The sequence below is a fragment of the Ranitomeya variabilis genome, chromosome 1 (assembly GCF_051348905.1).
Source record: "Ranitomeya variabilis isolate aRanVar5 chromosome 1, aRanVar5.hap1, whole genome shotgun sequence".
Classification (NCBI taxonomy): Eukaryota; Metazoa; Chordata; class Amphibia; order Anura; family Dendrobatidae; genus Ranitomeya; species Ranitomeya variabilis.
Window position 1 is genome coordinate 177,744,646 of NC_135232.1, and position 22,082 is coordinate 177,766,727.

At 46.7% G+C, this 22,082-nt stretch overlaps 1 long non-coding RNA gene across 1 annotated transcript in view; it reads right to left on the reverse strand.

The window, feature by feature from the left end:
• Positions 1–352: 352 nt before the first annotated feature.
• Positions 353–22,082, reverse strand: part of LOC143793819 (uncharacterized) — a 41,879-nt gene continuing 20,149 nt past the window's right edge. The window contains exons 2-3 of the long non-coding RNA XR_013220278.1: positions 6,939–6,989; positions 353–426 (exon numbers count right to left, since the gene is read on the reverse strand). This is a non-coding gene — a long non-coding RNA (uncharacterized LOC143793819). The remainder of the gene's footprint in view (positions 427–6,938; positions 6,990–22,082) is intronic.

Below are 22,082 nucleotides of genomic sequence, written 5' to 3' on the forward strand. Positions count from 1 at the left end.
TATACTGAAAGTTTCTTGTATCAGAACTTTATTTAGGCTAGGACTTGTGGTGAAGCGATAAGTAAATTAACGTTTCGGCCAACCCGTGGCCTTGATCACAAAATCGCTGTAATAAACAGAGAACACACAAAATTACAAAATCAGACAAACATATATATACACATACATATTTACATATTTACATTTATGAATGCATGTCAAGGATAGTAGCCATGATAGGGTATACCCAAAATAAAGACATATACTACATCTGATCCACGAAGTTCATAACTTAAATGGACCTAACATCAGAGAGAGTGGTTTTAAGAAGCAGAACATATACTATCCAGACAGATAAGATGTATAAACATACCCCAATAGATTTCGCAGTTAAAGTAGGAATACTGTGTGGCTGAAGAATCTGATAGATAACGCAGTTATATAAGCCTGCAGGGAATGATACAAAGTAAAACAGTCATATAAAAACAGTATGTATGTGGATGCTACCTAGAGATCAGTCACCAGGAATGTGGTATCATGCAGCGATACTACAGATTGGCTGTAACCAAAGCCTCATTATCTAAGGTGAGGAGGCCCAATTTAGTGCTCCAGGTTTGGGTGTGCGTGGTTGGAGGTACAGTGGGTAAAAGGAAACCGTAATGCATTGTCATAGAGACTGTAAATGAATTATGTGTTAAAAAGCAAAAAGTACTAACCAGACCAGTATGGTCTAAATGCTCAGCTTGCCAGTGCAATACAAATGTAGCTCCAACTGGAAATGGGATTATAGACTTGAGGAATATGGCTGTAAAGGAATTAGTAATGCGGGTGTGATAACTACAAGTAGAAAGGTATAACGGATTACCAATATGTGAGTGTTTTAGAAGCCAATCTAGTACCTGTCTTGTATATATAGTAAGGGCTACAGGTCAGGTTGTGTGGTCCCTGTGTAGCTTGATATATCCCGGGGGGAGCAGGGAAGGATAGCGCTGTAAACAAAAGAGTGATATAAGGCTGAGAGGTGGTGCAAAGAGTTGGTAAACTTATCTGAGAGCGTGGTGGAGTCTCACATCCGTCTCCCTTCATTTTCCTGCACGTGGAATAAGCGTTGGTGGCCAAGTGGAAAGAGCCGACACAATCTGTGTCCAGGCAGTGAGGAGGCTAATGTCGGTAATGGCCGTGGAGTTTTTTATAGATCTTCAGCCGGTCATGTGACTGGACATGTAGAATGACGCTGGCGCATGCTCATAGGGCGCTTCTAGGGGGGAGATACCATCCCTTGACGCTGGGCTGCTTACGCCTGCGCAGTATGCGCTGAGGTCGGCGCCTGCACAGTGAGTGTCCTTCAGCCGGTCATGTGACCGGACATGTAGAAGGACGCCGGTGCATGCGCAGAGGGCGCTTATAGGGGAAGATAACATCCCTTGGAGCTGGGCTGCGGACGCTGAAATCGGCGCCTGCGTGATGAGTGTCCTCGCCGGCGCTTCCGCGGTGCATCTGTGTGAAGGGGAGACAGGAATGTCCCTGCGCACCGGGTACAGGGGCTCAGAGCTGAGCGACTGTGCGGTGAAGCAGGGCCAAATCTCTCATGTGTCTTTGAGCCTATGAGCCAGTGATGATGGGGTTTTAACAATTGGTTAATCCTTAATGGTTGATGTGCATAATCAGACGTTACATATGCTAAGTAAGAAAGGAACAATCAATATAATGATACACAATTATAGTGAAAATATGGTATATACACTGTAAGGTTTCTCTTACTGAGAGTGTTGGGGGACACTCACTTGGCCGCGATATTCAAGCACACGGGCACGAGTTTATAAAACAAAGCAGTCCATGCGGTTTATTAAGCCTCATAAACCGGGTTACGCACAGTTCATAACATGAAACACAACAGGCACCAACTGGTGATATTTACTTGCAGCTTCTAACACTTCAGTGTACGGCTTTGCCTCACGGACACTAACACGCTGGTCCTCCCTTAACCAGTTCCCAAGGGAGACCACACAGTTCATAGAACTTCACAAGCACTACCGGCCTGTACGATACCTGATGGGAGCTCCGGCTCCACCTGCTGACTCCTCGCCAGTCCACACCTCCGGGTAAGCTGCCTTACAGGGATCACCAACTTGCCTGGCCGGCACGCACTAGTCAGTCCAGACCTCACCGAAGGACTCCAGCTTCCCCAGACTCCGTTATCACTCTTCTGGGTAAGCTGCCTAACAGGGATCCCCAACTTGCCTGTCCGGCATACAGTAGTCAGTCCAGACCTCACCGAAGGACTCCAGCTTCCCCAGTTCCACTGTGCACTGCTCCGGGATCCGGTCCTCCTACTAGGACCTCCCACGCCAGCAGGTGCTTTCCAGGAAGCCTCCTCTCAGGCTTCCAACACAGGAACACACCGAGCCCTCAGGAACTCCCTCAGGGGTTTTGCACTTGGACCCTTCAGGTCCAAACACTGGAACCACACAGGAACATGTGACCCACACTCTGGTCACGTTATGTACCTGTAATCACACCCACAGTAATGGATCACATGGACTGGTCACGTGATCCTGACATCACTGCAGGTCAATTCTCACGGCCTCAATACAACTCCGTGCAGATCCCGGGGAGACCATGCAGCTACCTGTTACAGGGGTTACTGCATCACATATATCACATATCCTCCCCCTCTGTTCACACCTGTAGGGTTGAACACCTGTCATACACGTGGGATCACGGGATATGTCATGCACGTTGCCTTGCCCTTCCTGTCGAGAGAACCGTCTCAGTCGGTTTTGAGCATCACACAGACCCATCCAGTTGTTGAGTTTACCCCGCCCCCAGCGGTCAACATGTAGGCCTTGAGGTTTGGCCCTTAAGTTACAGTCTGTCCGTGACACCAAACCTTTAGTCAAGTTTGTCTTTTTACTCGACCTTTCTCTCCAGGGTCGCCACCCACGGTTGGCACGGACATTAGTCCCACTTACAGTCGAGACTAGCAACTGATCAGAGTCTGACCCTCCATCACTACGTCTACTACTGTACATGTCCTTTTTGTTTCCTTTTCGTTGGGAAGAAGGCGGCTGCCACCTTGTGTTCTGCAGCTGTTTATTGACCTGCCGTCTGTACAGTCTCAGCTGCTCTATTTCTCTCAAGTAGGCCACGCGATACCTCAGGAGCATCCGGATATTCGCTAGACTCTCCTTGGACCCGACAACCAGGAATGACACCATTCCATCTTCACCCACCTGGGCCTTGTCTTCAGCCGGAATCCTCAGTCTCTTCACACCGGACACATCCACCATCTCCTGCATCGCTTTTCCAAATCGGCCAGTGAGCTTCGCTACCAGAGCTCTGGGCACTTGGACTGTGTCCTCCACCAAACCCAGACGACTTTGAGCTTTCCTGGCTTGCTCCAAACAACGAGTGGCCTCACCATTCCCCAACAGGACCCTCTGTTTCGTGCAGAGGCACCGTAGGTGCATGTCCCTCAGGACAGCCACCCTCTTCACTGTGACTTCCTTAGTAGACAGTACCACCAACTGTTTCGTCTCCAGTGCCCAGTGCACACTACACGCTTCCACTGCCTTTTTAAAGGCCTCATGCACACCCTCACGGGTACATGCATCCTGCGCCTCTACGGGTACATCTATCACGCACTTGAAGAGCGGAGTCTCACTTCCTTCAAGAACAGATGGCTCCTGCCTTGCCATGGACCTTTCCATCAAGACACCTGTCACAACCGGGTGACCATCATGTTCTGCTTTTAGCGCCAACTCCTCTTCAGCTTTACTCTCATTACCACTCTGGTACTGGCACGAGAAGTCTGCGACCACCACCTCTTTTCCTTGTAGAGGGCCTTTTAGTGCTTCTCTAAGCACTACAATGTCTTCCTTTAGGGTCTGATACACACTTTGCCACCTGAACAGGTGGCCTCTGAGCTCCGAGACTTCCTTCTCCAGCTCATCCACTCTGCGCTCAGCCGCTTGTTTCAGGACCCTTTCTTGTTCGACATGGTCGTTCACCATCTCTATAACCAATTCCATCTCGCTTCTCCCATCCTCCGGATTGGTGAAACATCCATCACTTGAGGAGGTATTCACTTCCGGCACCATCTCCTTGGTGGCCTCCTCCACTTCCGCACCCTCCGACTCTGCGCTGTCAGGGTCGGCCCTCTCTTGGGTCTCAGCGGTGACGTCATTAGGTTCGTCCCTTTTCCCTGGGACTTCAGAGTACTTCATACACCCCAGGCCTTTAGCATCTTCCGTCAATTCCCCCCACGGAGCAACGGGTTCAGCCCCTTTGGCTCTTTTACGTCTCCGGCGACGGGAGGAAGAATTGCCTTAGTCAACCTTATTACACTCTTTTCCACTGGCGTCACCGTCTGAATGGGAGTCGCCATCAATCGTCACCACAGGTCCTGGACCCCGTCCTCCACCCGTCAGCACAGGTCCTGGACCCCGTCCTCCACCCATTACCACAGGTCCTGGACCCCGTCCTCCACCTGTCACCAGGGCATATGCGCTTGTTACTGGCCATGACTTGTCACAGTCACCCCCAGAATCTGTGTCACACCCCACAGTCTGATGACCCTGCAAGTCACTCTCTGTCTGGGTGTCAGCTCCACGTGTTTTATCCAGCAGACCACTATCAGTCGTATTGTGGCACACTTCAGGTGACGTCAGGTCAGTTAGTTGGACAGTCGCACCTTTCCCTCTGGTCAGGCCTGCCTTCTCAACATTACTAACTGACATCCACATTATATCCACAAACACTTCAGCCTTTTCCCACAGTGCTACCAAATCTTGTCCTATTACCATAGGATACGACAAGATCGGGTCTACAACCACCTCATGGTATGTGGAAACCTCCGCTGCGACAATGTAGATAGTGGCTACCTGGAGATATTCAGTGTCGCCAGGTGACACAGAATCTCCTGGACGGGTTCTCAGCACAGACGCTTCTCTCCCCGGGTCTATCAACCCTTGCACACACTTTCCATCCAGCCAAAAAGGACACAGTCGTGACACCTCACTGATTGCCGCCCCTTTTTTGGCTCCACCCCCTTTCTGGGCAAGTGCTCCGCTTTTTGATACCACCCCGGTTCGAGATTCAGCCCCCCTTCGGGATTCCACCCCTTTTTGGGCCATTACCCCTATTCGGGTTACCGCCCCTTTTGGGTCTCCGCCCCCTTTTGGGCAAGCATCCCCGTTTGGGCCACCGCTCACTATTAGGGATAATCCCCTCCCTGGGATACACCCCGTGGACTCCCCCACGGCACTCAGGCCCCAGTTCGCACAGTACACCCCAATGTCTCTGGGCTTGTACTGGCCCTTTAAGAGTCTGCACAAAAAGAGAAAAAAAAAATTTTTCTCTCTATGTCACTTTCACCAGCTCCTGCTGGTACCGCCACAGCTCCCGCTGCAGTCACACACAACCGGCACCTCCAGGTGCTGCCAACCACAAGCCACTACAGCTCCGCCTGCTGTGGAACCTCTTGCTGCAACCACGGCTACTCTCCACACGGCTCTGCACGGCTCCACCGCTGCCGCTTGTCACCTTCGTGACCCCGCCGAGTCACAGCAGACGCTTGTCACTTTCGTAACCCCGCCGAGTTACCGCTAGACGCTTGTCACCTTCGTGGCTCTGCCACAGCAATTAACTCCACGTGTGCTAGCGGGATTGTTGCCAAAATTCTCCACCAATTGTAAGGTTTCTCTTACTGAGAGTGTTGGGGGACACTCACTTGGCCGCGATATTCAAGCACACGGGCACGAGTTTATAAAACAAAGCAGTCCATGCGGTTTATTAAGCCTCATAAACCGGGTTACGCACAGTTCATAACATGAAACACAACAGGCACCAACTGGTGATATTTACTTGCAGCTTCTAACACTTCAGTGTACGGCTTTGCCTCACGGACACTAACACGCTGGTCCTCCCTTAACCAGTTCCCAAGGGAGACCACACAGTTCATAGAACTTCACAAGCACTACCGGCCTGTATGATACCTGACGGGAGCTCCGGCTCCACCTGCTGACTCCTCGCCAGTCCACACCTCCGGGTAAGCTGCCTTACAGGGATCACCAACTTGCCTGGCCGGCACGCACTAGTCAGTCCAGACCTCACCGAAGGACTCCAGCTTCCCCAGACTCCGTTAACACTCTTCTGGGTAAGCTGCCTAACAGGGATCCCCAACTTGCCTGTCCGGCATACAGTAGTCAGTCCAGACCTCACCGAAGGACTCCAGCTTCCTCAGTTCCACTGTGCACTGCTCCTACTAGGACCTCCCACGCCAGCAGGTGCTTTCCAGGAAGCCTCCTCTCAGGCTTCCAACACAGGAACACACCGAGCCCTCAGGAACTCCCTCAGGGATTTTGCACTTGGACCCTTCAGGTCCAAACACTGGAACCACACAGGAACATGTGACCCACACTCTGGTCACGTTATGTACCTGTAACCACACCCACAGTAATGGATCACATGGACTGGTCACATGATCCTGACATCACTGCAGGTCAATTCTCACGGCCTCAATACAACTCCGTGCAGATCCCGGGGAGACCATGTAGCGCCCCCTACCTGTTACAGGGGTTACTGCATCACATATATCACAACACATATAAACATGGTAGGAGTCCAAACTAATAGAAAGAATGAGGGTAATGATAGGAGGAATATAATGGAAAAAATGAAAAGAAAATAGAAATGAGAATGAAAATGAAAGAAACCAAATTAGAAAAAAATAAATAAACTGAAAAAAAATATAAAAATAAAAAAATAATAATGAAAATGGGAAAATGAAAGAAATGAAAAAAATTAAAAAAATTAAAAAAAATGAAAAAGGGTGAAAAAAAGGAAAAAAAGGAAAAAAAATGAAACCGAGGAAAAAATGAACAAGATGAAAACAAGGAAAAATGAAAAAATGGGGAAAAATAAAGCTTATGTAGGGTCTAATAGGGTATGCGTCTTACCAGCCTGGATGAGCAAGTCGCAGATGTTGTTTTTGCAAAAGGTCAGTGCATCTATATAAAAGACAAGATTAAGTTAGCCAATCTATCTCACGGTTTAAGCCACGTTGATGTAAGGTGTCCAGAGTATATATCCAGAATGTTTCCCGTTGTTTTAACAGTTTCACATGGTTGCCACCTCTTCTAGGACGGGGGACCTTTTCTATAACCTGGAACCTCAGTTGTGCCACACTATGTTTGGCTTCTTTGAAATGAAGGGGAAGGGGAAGCCACAATTTCTCACATCGAATCGTGGACTTATGGCTGGTTATACGATCCCTTATTGCCTGCGTGGTCTCGCCTACGTATAATAGCCCGCAGGGACATTTTATAGTGTAGATCACGAAGTTAGTTTCGCAGGTATAGTAGTCCTTGATTTTATATGACTTCCCAGTCCGAGGGTGTACCACTTCGTTGCCCTTGATCACATTAGAGCAGCTCATACAGCTCAAGCAGGGAAATGTGCCAGTGCGTTTCTGTCCAGAAAGTGTCCTAGTCGCTAGTGTTCTCTGTGTACCTAGGTCAGCTTTTACGACCCTGTCCCGTATATTTTTGGGCCTTCTGGTGCACATTAATGGGGGCTCCTTGAAGATGGAAATGGTTGGGTAAGCTCTACTCATAAGTGGCCACTGTCCCTGAATCAAATTGTGTATCCTGCGCATTATGGGGTGGTGGCCATGGACAAAGGGAAGTCTCAGGGTTTTTTGGGGATTATGTACGCTGTCATCTGTCTCGTTGAGGGCTCTAGTCGACTCTGTGTTAAGAAGGTCAATGGGATAATTTCGGGCCTTAAAGTGATGTCATCACTGTGTGCCCAGGTCACATGATCTGATGCCTGGGAAACAGGAAGTGCAACCGAGGAGCTGGGAGCACAGAGCCATCATCAGAAGGTGAGATAAGTGTTTGTTATTTTATCATGTGCGTGCCTGCAGGGGGCATGTAGTGATTGGGGGTCCATGTGTGTGCCAGCAGGGGTGCATATACAGACAGGGGGGCCTTGTGTGTGCCAGAAGATGGGCTTATAGTGACAGGGGGCCTTATCCAGGATGAGATGGGGCAGTGTTCCAGCAGCACAGGGGGAAGTGTGCCAGCAGCACAGGGAGGCAGGTGTGCCACCAGCAGCACAGGGGGCAGTGTGACAGCAGACCAAGGGGGCAGGTGTGCCAACAGCACAGGGGGCAGTGTGCCAGGAGCACAGGGGGGCGTGTGCCAGCAGCACAGGGAGGCAGTGTGCCAGCAGCACAGGGGGCAGTGTGCCAGCAGCACAAGGGGGGCAGTGTGCCAGCAGCACATGGGGGAAATGTGCCAGTGTGCCAGCAGCACGGGGGGCCATGTGTCAGGACAGGGGTTAGATAGATACCAGGATGAGGGACATATATATGATTTTTAAGACTGACACTGGCATTATAAGACAGACCCCCATTTAACATAAAATTATTTTTTTCCCTTTTTCTTCACCAAATTTGGGGGTGCATCTAATAATCAGGTGCGTCTTATAAAGCGAAAAATATGTATATATTTTTTAAAGTGATTCCCTATGATGTATCTTTATGGTTCCATTTTTTCTGTGTTATGCTATGATTAAGGAAGTTTACGCCCAAAATGGTTCAAATGTTTGAGGATCTGTGTTCAGTGGGTTTTAGCACGTGTGGAATAAAGTTTCAATAAACACGACATTTTCTCAAGAGGGATGGAGTGCTGACATTTCTCTTACTTGATTATATTGAAACGTTCTTCTCAAACTGCCTAGCACCCTAGATGAAGTCCCTCCCCTCTCATTTCTGCTGAAGACTTTGCCTCTTTCTTTAAACAGAAGATCGATACGATCAGAGAAAGCTTTGGCCCACAGCACCCATTGCCCCTCTTAGCTGCTCAACCCTGCTCTTCAAAAACCAGCTTCTCCACCATGACAGAAGATCAGCTCTCCACCCTCCTGTCAAGATCACACCTCACCATCTGCAAGCTCGACCCGCTCCCATCCCACCTCATCCCTAACCTTTCCACAGTCTTTATCCCAACCCTAACACACCTCTTCATTCTCTCACTCACAACAGGTGTCTTCCCCTCATCCTTCAAGCATGCCAAGATCACACCCATCCTCAAAAAGCCCTCCCTCGATCCATCCTCTGTGTCTAGCTATCGCCCGATATCTCTTCTCCCTTATGCCTCCAAATTACTGGAGCAACACGTGTATCTTGAACTGTCCTCCCACCTCTCCTTCTGCTCCCTCTTTAATCGGTTACAATCTAACTTCTGTCCCCATCACTCAACTGAAACTGCCCTAACTACTGTAAAGTCACCAATGACCTACTAACTACAAGGAGCAAGCGACACTACTCTGTCCTCCTTCTCCTGGACCTGTCTTCTGCCTTCGACACTGTGTACCACTCCCTTCTGCTACAGATCCTCTCATCTCTTGGCATCACAGACTTAGCCCTATCCTGGATCTCGTCATATCTGACAGACCGAACATTCAGTGTCTCCCTCCCCCTCACCACCTCCTCACTTCACCCCTTGTCAGTCGGTGTTCCTCAAGGTTCTGTTCTAGGACCCCTACTCTTCTCCATCTACACCTTCGGCCTTGGACAGCTCATAGAATCCCATGGTATGCAGTACCATCTCTACGCCGATGACAAGCAGATCTACCTATCCGGACCTGATCTCACCTCCTTACTTACCAAAATCCCGCACTGTCTGTCTGCTATTTCAGCCTTCTTTTCTGCTCGCTTTCTACAACTAAACATGGACAAAACAGAATTCATCATCTTTCCCCCATCTCACTCTACCCCTCCACTAGACCTATCCATCAATGTCAATGGCTGCTCACTTTTCCCAGTCCCACACGCCTGGTGCCTCGGGGTGATCCTCGACTCTGCCCACTCTTTCAAGCCACATATCCAAGCCCTTGCCTCCTCCTGCCATCTCAAACTCAATACTATCTCCCGGATCCGTGCATTCCTTGACCGCGACACCACAAAAATACTAGTGCATGCCCTTATCATCTCCCGCCTTGACTACTGCAACCTCCTACTCTCTGGACTCCCCTCTAGCACTCTGGCACCACTCCAATCCATCCTACAGTCTGCTGCTCGACTAATCTACCTATCTCCCAGCTTTTCCCCAGCCTCTTATCTATGCCAAGCCCTTCACTGGCTTCCTATTGCCCAGAGACTCCAGTTCAAAACCCTCACAATGACATACAAAGCCATCCACAACCTATCTCCTCCATACATCCGTGACATGGTCTCCCGGTACCTACCTACACGCAACCTCCGACCCTCTCAAGACCTCCTTTTCTACTCCCCTCTCATCTCTTCTTCCCACAACCGCATCCAAGACTTCTCCCATGCTTCCCCCTTACTCTGGAACTCTCTACCCCAACACATCAGACTCTCATCTACCATAGAAACCTTCAAAAACAACCTGAAGACTCACCTTTTCCGACAAGCCTACAGCCTGCAGTGATCCTCAAACTATTGAACCACCGCACAACCTGCTCTAACCTCTCCTAGTGTATCCTCACTCATCCCCTGCAGAATGTGAGCCCTCGCGGGCACGATTCTCTCTCCTTATGTACCTGTGTGCCTTGTTTTTTGCTCATATTTAATGTATTTGTCTTTATTTGCCCCGTATTCACATGTAAAGTGCCATGGATTAAATGATGCTATAAAAATGTATAATAATAATAATTACAGGTGTGCGAAGCTGTTGATTTTCTTATGTTGAATTTTCTGTGTTTTTTTCTGATGCCTCAAGACAACAGTTTTTGTATTAACTTGCAGCATAATTGTGCAAAAATCAAGTTGCCCATGTCCATTTATTTATATTAGATTTCCTAATTTTCTCTTGATTTATTTTCATAAATTTATCACTTTTGATAAGGTACCATGTTTTATTTGACCATAGTAAAAGAAAGCCAGAAGATAAACCTCTTCAGACATAAATGACTGATAATATAGCAATTATGTTTAAAGTTGGAAGCGACTAAAACTTTCTACATGTCTTAGAAGGAGGAAATGTGCTGCTTCAGGGGAGGTTAATAACATATAATGGCTAATCAGAATGGGTCCTCCGTATACATACCATTTCATTTGTTGACAATATGAAATTTAGACATTACCAGTACAAGATGGCTTAGCTCTAAATCAATATCATATTAAATTACAAAAGTTAGGATTGTTTATTATGAAGCTGATGGCTATTATAGAAAGTTTGGGATCAAGCTATATTTATATCATGTTCTTTCCGGAGATGAGTACTTGAAATTAAAAAGTAAAAAGGTTTCCACAGTGTCCTGATGGTGATCTCATGATTCCAATGAAACTTTTCTACTTAAAACCTGCAAAAGTGAAAAGAATGTTGACAGAGGTGTACATATTGCCCTTATCCCAACATTTAAGATAAATGGCATTCACATGAGAAATACAGGGTGGGTCATTTATATGGATACACCTAAATAAAATGGGAATGGTTGGTGACATCAACTTCCTGTTTGTTGCACTTTTTGCACATTAGTTTATGGGAGTGGGAAAACTTTTCAAGACGGGTGACTATGGCAGCCATTTTGAAGTCGGCCATTTTGGATCCAACTTTATTTTTTCCAGGAGAATTTCACAAGAAAAACAATGGTGTGATTGGTTTTAACGTAACTTTATTCTTTCATGAGTTATTTACAAGTTTATGACCACTTATAAAATGTGTTCAAAGTGCTGCCCATTGTGTTGGAATGTCAATTCAACCGTCTTCTCCCATTCTTGACACACTGATAACAACACCACAGAAGAAATGCTAGCACAGGCTTCCAGTATCCATTGTTTCAGATGCTGCACATCTCGTATCTTCACCGCATAGACAATTGCCTTCAGAAGACCCCACAGATAAAAGTCTAAGGGGGTCAGATTGGGAGAACTTGGTGGCCATTCAACTGGCCCACAATGACCAAACCACTTTCCAGGAAACTGTTCATGTAGGAATGCTCAGACCTGACACCCATAATGTGGTGGTTCCCAAGAAACATGCCCCAAGATGCATGAGTCCAGAGTGGTATGGTGCATATGCACAGAATAAGCGAGGAAGGTACTGTAAGTATATATTAGTGGGACCGATAGAAGGAACAATCTTCCTCATTCCCTAAAGCAGATTGAAAAAATAGCAACATATGTCTAATGATGAACCAAGGAGGAATCAGCCTTAACCCCCTTAGACCCCGGAGCTTTTTTTGGTTTTGCATTTTCATTTTTCGCTCCCCTTTTTCCCAGAGCCATACCTTTTTTATATTTCCGTCAATATGGCCATGTGAGGGCTTGTTTTTTGCGGGACGAGTTGTACGTTTGAACAACTCCATTGATTTTACCATGTCATGTACTGGAAAATGGGAAAAGAATTCCAAGTGTTGTGAAATTGCAAAAAAAAAGTGCAATTCCACACTGGTTTTTTGTTTGGCTTTTTTTTGCCATTATGATTCTCCAGGTCATTATGAGTTCATAGACACCAAACATGTTTAGGCTCTCTTTTTATCTAAGTGTTAAAAAATAAAAATACCAAATTTTGTTTCTGATATACCAGTAGCATTTCCATTTTTCATGATCTCAGGTTAGGTGAGGGCTTATTTTTTGCATGCCGATCTGACGGTTTCAATTATACCATTTTGGTGCAGATACGATCTTTTGATAGCCCATTATTGCATTTTAATGCAATGTTGCGGCTACCAAAAAAATAGTAATTTTGGCAATCTGACTTTTTTCTCGCTACGCTGTTTAGTGATCAGGTTAACCCTTCTTTTTTATTGATAGATTGGGCGATTCTGAACTCGGCGATACCAAATATGTGTATGTTTGATTTTATTTTTATTGTTTTATATTGAATGGGGCGAAAGGGGGGTGATTTGAATTTATATTTTTAAAAACTTTTTTTTACTTTTGGCATGCTTCAATAGTCTGCATAGGAGACTAGAAGCTGCCATAGCCCAATCGGCTCTACTACATAGAGGCGATGGTAAGGTTGCCTCTATGTAGTAGAATTGCTGAATTGCTATGATTGCCGACAATCCAGAACTGACAACCATAGAGGTCTCCAGGAGACCTCGGGTTGTCATGCCAACACCGATGACCCACGATCATGTGATGCAGGTCAGCGGTGTGCGTGTTTCTAGCGTGATTGCCGGAAGCACCATTTAAATGCTGCTGTCAGCATTTGACAGCGGCATTTATCTAGTTAATAACCACGGGTGTATCGCGATTCCACCCTTGGCCATTGTGGGCACATGTCAGCTGTTCAAAATAGCTGACATGTCCTGGGAAAGATGTTGGCTCATCGCCGGAGCCCACATCAAAGGAAGAGATACCAACATTGGAATACTATTACACCCAATGTCGGTAAGGGGTTGAAGAGCCTGTGCCCCAAACAATAGAGATTAAGAATATTTGAAATATTAGTCAATGCTAGGTGCAAGAAGACATATAAAATGTATTTTATCCATAAAAAGTATATACATAAAAATAAATGCAACAAAAAGATATTGGATCCACATTCCAAAATTTTAAATAGAAATGGTATTCTCTGATACACTTATATGGATACCTCTAAAGATTACCCACGAGCATATGAGACTATAGAAATATACTGCATAATACATAAATGTACAGGCCTCTCTTCATATGTAAAGTGGGTACCTTTGTACATACAGTTGGGCTGAAAAGTTTACATACCCTGGCAGAATTTTTGCTTTCTTGGCCTTTTTTTAGAGAATATAAATGATAGCACCAAAACTTTATCTCCACTCATGGTTAGTGGTTGGGTGAAGCGATTTATTGTCAAACTACTGTGTTTTCTCTTTTTAAATCATAATGACAACCCAAAACATCCAAATGACCCCAATCAAAAGTTTACATACCCTGGTGATTTTGGCCTGATAACATGCATAGAAGTTGACACAAATAGGTTTGAAAGGCTACTAAAGGTAACATCCTCACCTGTGACCTGTCTGCTTGTAATCAGTGTGTGTGTGCATAAAAGCTGAGAGAGTTTGAGATCCAGTCAGACTCTTGCATCTTTCATCCAGCCACTGACATTTCTAGATTGTGAGTCATGGGGAAAACAAAAGAATTGTCAACCAATCTACAGGAAAAGTTAGTTGAACTGTATAAAACAGGAAAGGGATACAAAAAGATTTCCATGGAATTGATAATGCCAGTCAGCAGTGTTCAAACTGTGATTAACAAATGGAAAATCAGGGGCTCTGTAAAAACAAAACCACGATCAGGAAGACCAACAAAAATTTTGTCCACAACTGCCAGGAAAATTGTTCGGGATGAAAATAAAAACCCACAAATAACAAGCTGAAATACTGAACTCTCTGAAAAACTAGCGGTGTGGATATTTCAAGATGCACAATAAGGAGGTGTAATGCTGCCGCAGCACAGTATGCACAGCCTCCACCAGGGGGAGCTGGTGGAGGAAGAAAGATTGTGCTCACAGCGTAGCACCACAGTGCGGCAGCGCAGACACCACTAGGTAGCGAGAGAGTGGTCAGACATGCCAAGTCAGTAACAGTCAAGAAACGCAGTACCAGATGAAACAGCAACAAACATGGTCAGATGCAAACCAGAGAAATCAAAGCCCTACAGGAACAGAAATGCCAGAGATGTGAAACAGACAAACGAGTCAGAAGTCAAGTCTTGTCAGACACCAGGAGGTCAGAGTACGGGGAACAAACACTAAGTCAAGCAGGGTAGCAGGAGTGAGAAAGCATGGGGACTGAGCAAATGGGCAAAGGACAAATCAGGGTGTAACGGGGTCAGCCACTCAAGCTTGGGCAGGAACTACAACTGACACTGCCTGCAGTCAGCAGTGGGCAGAAATAGCCAAACAGATCCCAGAACGAGGCAGAGGAAAATTACCCCCTGCATGACCAGACCGGGAAGAGCATAGCAAGAAACAAACCCCAGCCTGGATCATGACAGGAGGCACTTGAAGAAAAATGGGCTGCATGGTTGAGACACCAGAAGAAAGCCATTACTGCACAAATGCCACAAAGTATCTATTAGGTGTCAAGTTCCCACCGCTGCACAGAGGGAATCTCAAGCCACCTCCGCTGCAGTCTCCCATTCTTCTCCAGCTGCAGTGGAACCTGCTTAGCAGAGATGTCGGTCCCAGCATCTGGCTCAAGCAGATACTGTGCGCTTGGTTACTGCTGCTCTTCCAGGCTCAGCCTTTGTAATCAGCACTGTTTTGTGGTGAGCAGACGTTCCTGGGACTAAGTCCTGCTTTTCCTCTACTGAGCATGCCCAAGGGAAGTCCTCTCATTGGAGGTCGGGGGGTCACATGCTCAGGTCCTGAAGCGGTTCCTCTTGGACCATTAGGAAGGTTCTGGAGAGCTTCCTTTATAAAAGGGTCACATGGCTGCACGGACATGCGCTAGTATCAATTTATGTTCATGAGTGCATGAGCTTTGCTACTTTGTTGTCTGTGTCAGCATGTGCTCAGGGTCGGCTGTATAGCCACTAGAATTCCGGCACCTCCGGAGAGGAGTTTGTCTGTGTGAATCTAGGGCTGGCGTATAGCCACTAGAATTCCGACACCTCCGGAGAGGAGTTTGTTTGTATGAATTTAGGGCAGGCGTATAGCCACTAAAATTCCGGCACCTCTGGAGAGGAGTTGTTTGAGTGCTGTTGCTGACTGTATGACCACTGCATGCTACCAGCTCCATTAGTGAGCTTCGCTCCCCTGTGAGGTTAACAGGGCACAGCGTTATCTTTAATCCCGGTGACTCTGTGAAGCAACAGAGTTCGCTTCTATATTGACCGGGTGATGGAACCCATGTCAATTCAGGCGTAGTACTGCCATATAGTGCTGCCATATATTAGCAGCAGGTTCCACTCCTGCACGGTGGACCCCGAGCTGCAAACGCACCTATACTATCTCTATATTTGCTCGGTGCGTTCTGCCAGCCCTAACAGTATCTTTCTTACAATATGCAAAACAGCACAGAGACAAGCCTCCAAACTTCTGGAACAAGGTAATTTGGAGTGATGAAAACAAAATTTTACTTTTTGGCAAAAACCATAAACGTTACATCTGGAGAGAGGTCAAAAAGGCACATGATGAAAGGAACACCATTCCTTGTTGTGAAATTGGATTCTGGGCTCCCCCGGTGGCCACTTGTGGAATTGAACTTGTGTGCATCATCCCCTCTGTTCACCTGCTCCTATCAGGATGTGGGAGTCGCTATATAACCTTGCTCCTCTGTCAGTTTCTTGCCGGTCAACAATGTAATCAGAAGCCTTCTGTGCTTGTTCCTGCTACTAGACAACTCCCAGCTAAGTTGGACTTTTGTCCTTGTGTGTTTTTGCATTTAGTTCCTGTTCACAGCTGCTGTTTCGTTACTGTGTCTGGAAAGCTCTTGTGATCGGAAATTGCCACTCTGGTGTTATGAGTTAATGCTAGAGTCTTAAAGGAATTTCTGGATGGTGTTTTGTTAGGGTTTTCTGCTGACCATGAAAGTGTCCTTTCTGTCTTCCTGCTATCTAGAAAGCGGACCTCGATTTTGCTAAACCTATTTTCATACTACGTTTGTCATTTCATCTAAAATCACCGCCAATATATGTGGGGGCCTCTGTCTGCCTTTTGGGAAAATTTCTCTAGAGGTGAGCCAGGACTGTCTTTTCCTCTGCTAGGATTAGGTAGTTCTCCGGCTGGCGCTGGGCATCTAGGGTTAAAAAACGTAGGCATGCTACCCGGCCACTTCTAGTTGTGCGGCAGGTTTAGTTCATGGTCAGTATAGTTTCCATCTTCCAAGAGCTAGTTCTCATATATGCTGGGCTATGTTCTCTCGCCATTGAGAATCATGACAGTTTGACCGGCCCAAAAAAGGGTTAAATTACTGGCTGAGAAAGGAGAGAAAAAAGAAGTCTGCTACAATTTTTTTTTTTTTTTTTTTTCCTCTAGTTCTGAGTGTGCTCTTAATTGAATCACTTGCTAGTCTGCCTATACTGCAGCCTTCCTCTCTTTCTCTCCTTCTAATCCTTGAATGGCTCTGTGTTCACCTGTTTCAAATGGATCTTCAGAGTGTAGCTACAGGTTTGAATAATCTCGCCACAAAGGTACAAAATTTGCAAGATTTTGTTGTTCATGCACCTATGTCTGAGCCTAGAATTCCTTTGCCTGAATTCTTCTCGGGGAATAGATCTCACTTTCAAAATTTTAAAAATAATTGCAAATTGTTTTTGTCCCTGAAGTCTCGCTCTGCCGGAGACCCTGCACAGCAGGTCAGGATTGTAATTTCCTTGCTCCGGGGCGACCCTCAAGACTGGGCTTTTGCATTGGCACCAGGGGATCCTGCGTTGCTCAATGTGGATGCGTTTTTTCTGGCCTTGGGGTTGCTTTATGAGGAACCTCATTTAGAGCTTCAGGCGGAAAAGGCCTTGATGTCCTTGTCTCAGGGGCAAGATGAAGCTGAAATATACTGCCAAAAATTCCGCAAATGGTCTGTGCTTACTCAGTGGAATGAGTGCGCCCTGGCGGCGATTTTCAGAGAAGGTCTCTCTGATGCCATTAAGGATGTTATGGTGGGGTTCCCTGTGCCTGCGAGTCTGAATGAGTCCATGACGATGGCTATTCAGATCGATAGGCGTCTGCGGGAGCGCAAACCTGTGCACCATTTGGCGGTGTCTACTGAGAAAACGCCAGAAAATATGCAATGTGATAGAATTCTGTCCAGAAGCGAGCGGCAGAATTTTAGACGAAAAAATGGGTTGTGCTTCTATTGTGGTGATTCAACTCATGTTATATCAGCATGCTTTAAGCGTACTAAGAAGCCTGACAAGTCTGTTTCAATTAGCACTTTACAGTCTAAGTTTATTCTATCTGTGACCCTGATTTGTTCTTTGTCATCTATTACCGCGGACGCCTATGTCGACTCTGGCGCTGCTTTGAGTCTTATGGATTGGTCCTTTGCCAAACGCTGTGGGTATGATTTGGAGCCACTGGAGGCTCCGATACCTCTGAAAGGGATTGACTCCACCCCATTGGCTAGTAATAAACCACAATACTGGACACAAGTGACTATGAGTGTTAATCCAGTTCACCAGGAGGTTATTCGCTTTCTGGTGCTGTATAATCTACATGATGTTTTGGTGCTGGGATTGCCATGGCTGCAATCTCATAACCCAGTCCTCGACTGGAGAGCTATGTCTGTGTTAAGCTGGGGATGTAAAGGAACTCATGGGGACGTACCTTTGGTTTCCATTTCATCATCTATTCCCTCTGAGATTCCTGAATTCTTGTCTGACTTTCGTGACGTTTTTGAAGAACCCAAGGTTGGTTCACTACCTCCGCACCGGGAGTGCGATTGTGCCATAGACTTGATTCCGGGTAGTAAATACCCTAAGGGTCGTTTATTTAATCTGTCTGTGCCTGAACACGCTGCTATGCGAGAATATATAAAGGAGTCCTTGGAAAAGGGACATATTCGTCCTTCGTCATCTCCCTTAGGAGCCGGTTTTTTCTTTGTGTCTAAGAAAGACGGCTCTTTGAGGCCGTGTATTGATTATCGACTTTTGAATAAAATCACGGTTAAATATCAATATCCGTTACCACTGCTTACTGATTTGTTTGCTCGTATAAAGGGGGCCAAGTGGTTCTCTAAGATTGATCTCCGTGGTGCGTATAATTTGGTGCGAATCAAGCAGGGGGATGAGTGGAAAACCGCATTTAATACGCCCGAGGGCCATTTTGAGTATTTGGTGATGCCTTTTGGTCTTTCTAATGCCCCTTCAGTCTTCCAGTCCTTTATGCATGACATTTTCCGCGATTATTTGGATAAATTTATGATTGTGTATCTGGATGATATTCTGATTTTTTCGGATGACTGGGACTCTCATGTCCAGCAGGTCAGGAGGGTTTTTCAGGTTTTGCGGTCTAATTCCTTGTGTGTGAAGGGTTCTAAGTGTGTTTTTGGGGTTCAAAAGATTTCTTTCTTGGGATACATTTTTTCCCCCTCTTCCATCGAGATGGATCCTGTCAAGGTTCAGGCTATTGGTGATTGGACGCAACCCTCTTCTCTTAAGAGTCTTCAGAAATTTTTGGGCTTTGCTAACTTTTATCGTCGATTTATTGCTGGTTTTTCTGATGTTGTAAAACCATTGACTGATTTGACTAAGAAGGGTGCTGATGTTGCTGATTGGTCCCCTGATGCTGTGGAGGCCTTTCGGGAGCTCAAGCGCCGCTTTTCTTCCGCCCCAGTGTTGCGTCAGCCTGATGTTGCTCTTCCTTTTCAGGTTGAGGTCGACGCTTCTGAAATCGGAGCTGGGGCAGTGTTGTCGCAGAGAAGTTCCGACTGCTCCGTGATGAGACCTTGTGCTTTTTTTTCCCGTAAATTTTCGCCCGCCGAGCGGAATTATGATATTGGGAATCGGGAGCTTTTGGCCATGAAGTGGGCTTTTGAGGAGTGGCGTCACTGGCTTGAGGGGGCCAGACATCAGGTGGTGGTATTGACTGACCACAAAAATTTAATTTACCTTGAGTCTGCCAGGCGCCTGAATCCTAGACAGGCGCGCTGGTCGTTGTTTTTCTCTCGATTTAATTTTGTGGTGTCGTACCTACCGGGTTCTAAGAATGTTAAGGCGGATGCCCTTTCTAGGAGTTTTGAGCCTGACTCCCCTGGTAATTCTGAGCCCACAGGTATCCTTAAAGATGGAGTGATATTGTCTGCCGTTTCTCCAGACCTGCGGCGGGCCTTGCAGGAGTTTCAGGCGGATAGACCTGATCGTTGCCCACCTGGTAGACTGTTTGTTCCTGATGATTGGACCAGTAGAGTCATCTCTGAGGTTCATTCTTCTGCGTTGGCAGGTCATCCTGGAATCTTTGGTACCAGGGATTTGGTGGCAAGGTCCTTCTGGTGGCCTTCCCTGTCACGAGATGTGCGAGGCTTTGTGCAGTCTTGTGACGTTTGTGCTCGGGCCAAGCCTTGTTGTTCTCGGGCTAGTGGATTGTTGTTGCCCTTGCCTATCCCGAAGAGGCCTTGGACGCACATCTCGATGGATTTTATTTCGGATCTGCCTGTTTCTCAGAAGATGTCTGTCATCTGGGTGGTGTGTGACCGTTTCTCTAAGATGGTCCATCTGGTTCCCTTGCCTAAGTTGCCTTCTTCTTCCGAGTTGGTTCCTCTGTTTTTTCAAAATGTTGTTCGTTTGCATGGTATTCCTGAGAATATCGTTTCTGACAGAGGGACCCAATTCGTGTCTAGATTTTGGCGGGCATTCTGTGCTAGGATGGGCATAGATTTGTCTTTTTCGTCTGCTTTCCATCCTCAGACTAATGGCCAGACCGAGCGGACTAATCAGACCTTGGAGACATATTTGAGGTGTTTTGTGTCTGCGGATCAGGATGATTGGGTTGCTTTTTTGCCTTTGGCGGAGTTCGCCCTCAATAATCGGGCCAGCTCTGCCACCTTGGTGTCCCCGTTTTTCTGTAATTTGGGGTTTCATCCTCGATTTTCCTCCGGTCAAGTGGAATCTTCGGATTGTCCTGGAGTGGATGCTGTGGTGGAGAGGTTGCATCAGATTTGGGGGCAGGTGGTGGACAATTTGAAGTTGTCCCAGGAGAAGACTCAGCTTTTTGCCAACCGCCGTCGTCGTGTTGGTCCTCGGCTTTGTGTTGGGGACTTGGTGTGGTTGTCTTCTCGTTTTGTCCCTATGAGGGTTTCTTCTCCTAAGTTTAAGCCTCGGTTCATCGGCCCGTACAAGATATTGGAGATTCTTAACCCTGTGTCCTTCCGTTTGGACCTCCCTGCATCCTTTTCGATTCATAATGTTTTTCATCGGTCATTGTTGCGCAGGTATGAGGTACCGGTTGTGCCTTCCGTTGAGCCTCCTGCTCCGGTGTTGGTTGAGGGTGAGTTGGAGTACGTTGTGGAAAAGATCTTAGACTCTCGTGTTTCCAGACGGAGACTCCAGTATCTGGTCAAATGGAAGGGATACGGTCAGGAGGATAATTCTTGGGTCACTGCCTCTGATGTTCATGCCTCCGATCTTGTCCGTGCCTTTCATAGGGCTCATCCTGATCGCCCTGGTGGTTCTGGTGAGGGTTCGGTGCCCCCTCCTTGAGGGGGGGGTACTGTTGTGAAATTGGATTCTGGGCTCCCCCGGTGGCCACTTGTGGAATTGAACTTGTGTGCATCATCCCCTCTGTTCACCTGCTCCTATCAGGATGTGGGAGTCGCTATATAACCTTGCTCCTCTGTCAGTTTCTTGCCGGTCAACAATGTAATCAGAAGCCTTCTGTGCTTGTTCCTGCTACTAGACAACTCCCAGCTAAGTTGGACTTTTGTCCTTGTGTGTTTTTGCATTTAGTTCCTGTTCACAGCTGCTGTTTCGTTACTGTGTCTGGAAAGCTCTTGTGATCGGAAATTGCCACTCTGGTGTTATGAGTTAATGCTAGACTCTTAAAGGAATTTCTGGATGGTGTTTTGTTAAGGTTTTCTGCTGACCATGAAAGTGTCCTTTCTGTCTTCCTGCTATCTAGAAAGCGGACCTCGATTTTGCTAAACCTATTTTCATACTACGTTTGTCATTTCATCTAAAATCACCGCCAATATATGTGGGGGCCTCTGTCTGCCTTTTGGGAAAATTTCTCTAGAGGTGAGCCAGGACTGTCTTTTCCTCTGCTAGGATTAGGTAGTTCTCCGGCTGGCGCTGGGCATCTAGGGTTAAAAAACGTAGGCATGCTACCCGGCCACTTCTAGTTGTGCGGCAGGTTTAGTTCATGGTCAGTATAGTTTCCATCTTCCAAGAGCTAGTTCTCATATATGCTGGGCTATGTTCTCTCGCCATTGAGAATCATGACAATTCCTACTGTAAACCACGGAGGTGGATGGCTGATGTTTTGAGGATATGTGAGCTAGAAAGGCACAAGAAACTTGGTCAAAGTTGAAGGAAAGATGAATGCAGAACGTTATCAGCAAATACTGGAGGCAAATTTGCATCAGCACGGAAGCTGCACATGGGACATACTTGGACATTCCAACATGACAATGATCCAAAACACAAGGCCAAGTCAACCTGTCATAGGCTTCAGCAGAACAAACTGAAGGTTCTGGAGTGGCCATCTCAG